Raw genomic sequence first — 3,456 nt, 5'->3', positions numbered from 1 at the left:
CAGCGAAACCAAACGTACAGTGCCCAACGCTGGGCACACCTGTCAATTCGAAAGAACACAATCTCCAGAATTTCGAATAGACACGTATCTTCGCTTACCTCACCCGCCGCGGTGGCTCAGTGGCTAAGACGTCGTGCTGCTAAGCCCCAAAAACGCGGTTTCCATTCCCGGCCGTGGCGGCCGCTTTTCTGATGGAGGCGAAAAGCGAAAACGCCCATGTGTACGAGATTTCAGCGCACATTAAAGATCCCCAGGTGGTCAAAATTAACCCTGAGCCCTCCACTGCAGTGCGCCTCATCGCCTGCCTTGCATCGGCGCATTAACAAACCTCACAATCAATCAAGTAATCAAATTGTCACCATGTTGTGACCGTGATGAGCGTGTTCGGAGCGTTTTGATTCATTGAACGGGTAAAAGTGAGCGAGAGATTGCGAAGTTGATGGCGCGTGAACGAAAGAAGCCCCTAATGACACTTACCACCCGTTATCAATAACGGGATGGTCGAACCGTTTTGTCGAGAACCGGAAACCGTTATTTCTTTTTTCGGTTCAGTTCCGGTTCGGGTTCAGCCGGCTCAAAAAATAATGGTTCGGGTTCGGGTTCAGTTCCGGCAAAAATACCGGTTCGGTTCCGGTTTTCGGTTCGGTTCGGTTCCGGTTCGACACCCTGATATATATATATAAGACAGAAATAAGAATTGGCAGTCAAGAAGACCTCGGAAAGCAAAGGGGAGGATGTAGTAGCTCAAGATAAAGAATATGGAAAATAAGAAACTGGAGAAAAAATGCCCGCAAGGTGGGATCCGAACCCACTGCCACCAGAATACCGGTCTGGTGCGATAACCACTAGGATACCGGCGGGGCTACTTTTAGCCTGCCCTTTCTGGGGTGTTTATGTTCAGGTGTTTTTGTTTCATGCGCTTGGGGGTGGTAGCCAGCGCCACTCGGACTACTCGGGGTGAAGGGGACCTTCTTTTTACCCCCGGGCCGTGACTCGAGCGTCTACGACACGCCGAGAGTGGTCGCCCAGCGTTGAACCCTCTTAAGCTCCCTATGGCACCAAGACTGCCAGAACAGAGGCCCTCGCTATGCATGTAGCGAATCAGAATAGGAAATGAGGGGCTCGTAGAAAATAAGACAGAAATAAGAATTGAAAGTCAAGAAGACCTCGGAAAGCATAGGGGAGGATGTAGTAGCTCAAGATAAAGAATTTGGAAAATAAGAAAGTGGAGAAAAGTGCTCGCCAGGTGGGACCCGAACCCACGACCTCCAGAATACGGGTCTGGTGCGATAACCACTACGCTACCGGGGGGGCTACTTTTAGCCTCCACTTTCTGGGGTATTTATGTTCACGTCTTTTTGTTTCCTGCGCCTGTGGGTGGTAGCCAGCGCCACTCGGACTACTCGGGGTGAAGGGGACCTTCTTTTTACCCCCGGGCCGTGACTAGAGCGTCTACGACACGTCGAGAGTGGTCGAGCAGCGTTGAACCCTCTTGAGCTCCCTATGGCACCGAGACTGCCAAAACAGAGGCCCTCGCTATGCATGTAGCGAATCGGAATAGGAAATGAGGGGCTCGTAGAAAATAAGACAGAAATAAGAATTGGCAGTCAAGAAGACCTCGGAAAGCAAAGGGGAGGATGTAGTATCTCAAGATAAAGAATTTGGAAAATAAGAAAGTGGAGAAAAAATGCCCGCAAGGTGGGATCCGAACCCACTGCCACCAGAATACCTGTCTGGTGCGATAACCACTATGATACCGGCGGGGCTACTTTTAGCCTGCACTTTCTGGGGTGTTTATGTTCAGGTGTTTTGTTTCCTGCGCTTGGGGGTGGTAGCCAGCGCCACTCGGACTACTCGGGGTGAAGGGGACCTTCTTTTTACCCCCGGGCCGTGACTCGAGCGTCTACGACACGTCGAAAGTGGTCGACCAGTCTTGAACCCTCTAAAGCTCCCTATGGCACCAAGACTGCCAGAACAGAGGCCCTCGCTATGCATGAAGCGAATCAGAATAGGAAATAAGGGGCTCGTCGAAAATAAGACAGAAATAAGAATTGGCAGTCAAGAAGACCTCGGAAAGCAAAGGGGAGGATGTAGTAGCTCAAGATAAAGAATTTGGAAAATAAGAAAGTGGAGAAAAAATGCCCGCCAGGTGGGATCCGAACCCACGACCTCCAGAATACCGGTCTGGTGCGATAACCACTACGCTACCGGCGGGGCTACTTTTAGCCTCCACTTTCTGGGGTATTCATGTTCAGGTGTTTTTGTTTCCTGCGCTTGGGGGTGGTAGCCAGCGCCACTCGGACTACTCAGGGTGAAGGGGACCTTCTTTTTAACCCCCGGGCCGTGACTCGAGCGTCTACGACACGTCGAGAGTGGTCGAGCAGCGTTGAACCCTCTTGAGCTCCCTATGGCACCGAGACTGCCAAAACAGAGGCCCTCGCTATGCATGTAGCGAATCGGAATAGGAAATGAGGGGCTCGTTGAAAATAAGACAGAAAAAGGAATTGGCAGTCAAGACGACCTCGGAAAGCAAAGGGGAGTATGTAGTAGCTCAAGATAAAGCATTTGGAAAATAAGAAGGTGGAGAAAAAATGCCCGCCTGGTGGAATCCCAACCCACGACCTCCAGAATACCGGTCTGGTGCGATAACCACTACGCTACCGGCGGGGCTACTTTTATCCTCCACTTTCTGGGGTATTTATGTTCAGGTGTTTTTGGTTCCTGCCGTTGGGGGTGGTAGCCAGCGCCACTCGGACTACTCAGTGTGAAAGGGACCTTCTTTTTAACCAAGGGCCGTGACTCAAGCGTCTACGACACGTCGAGAGTGGTCGACCAGCGTTGAACCCTCTTAAGCTCCCTATGGCACCAAGACTGCCAGAACAGAGGCCCTCGCTATGCATGTAGCGAATCAGAATAGGAAATGAGGGGCTCGTTGAAAATAAGACTGAAATAAGAATTGGCAGTCAAGAAGACATCGGAAAGGAAAGGGGAGGATGTAGTAGCTCAAGATAAAGAATTTGGAAAATAAGAAAGTGGAGAAAAGTGCTCGCCAGGTGGGACCCGAACCCACGACCTCCAGAATACGGGTCTGGTGCGATAACCACTACGCTACCGGGGGGGCTACTTTTAGCCTCCACTTTCTGGGGTATTTATGTTCACGTCTTTTTGTTTCCTGCGCCTGTGGGTGGTAGCCAGCGCCACTCGGACTACTCGGGGTGAAGGGGACCTTCTTTTTACCCCCGGGCCGTGACTAGAGCGTCTACGACACGTCGAGAGTGGTCGAGCAGCGTTGAACCCTCTTGAGCTCCCTATGGCACCGAGACTGCCAAAACAGAGGCCCTCGCTATGCATGTAGCGAATCGGAATAGGAAATGAGGGGCTCGTAGAAAATAAGACAGAAATAAGAATTGGCAGTCAAGAAGACCTCGGAAAGCAAAGGGGAGGATGTAGTATCTC

General features: G+C 51.2%; 2 non-coding genes across 2 annotated transcripts; both read right to left on the bottom strand.

The window, feature by feature from the left end:
- Positions 1-1,238: 1,238 nt before the first annotated feature.
- Trnat-cgu (transfer RNA threonine (anticodon CGU)) lies at positions 1,239-1,311 on the bottom strand. The gene has a single exon. It is a non-coding gene; the product is annotated as a tRNA-Thr (tRNA).
- A 1,734-nt stretch (positions 1,312-3,045) lies between these two features.
- Trnat-cgu (transfer RNA threonine (anticodon CGU)) lies at positions 3,046-3,118 on the bottom strand. Its single transcript has one exon. It is a non-coding gene; the product is annotated as a tRNA-Thr (tRNA).
- Positions 3,119-3,456: the final 338 nt, after the last annotated feature.

The sequence above is a fragment of the Haemaphysalis longicornis genome, unplaced genomic scaffold (assembly GCF_048455015.1).
Source record: "Haemaphysalis longicornis isolate Haplotype H1 unplaced genomic scaffold, Haemaphysalis longicornis Haplotype H1 scaffold_6, whole genome shotgun sequence".
In the NCBI taxonomy this organism is placed as follows: Eukaryota; Metazoa; Arthropoda; class Arachnida; order Ixodida; family Ixodidae; genus Haemaphysalis; species Haemaphysalis longicornis.
This window is presented reverse-complemented; position numbering and strand designations above follow the sequence as displayed.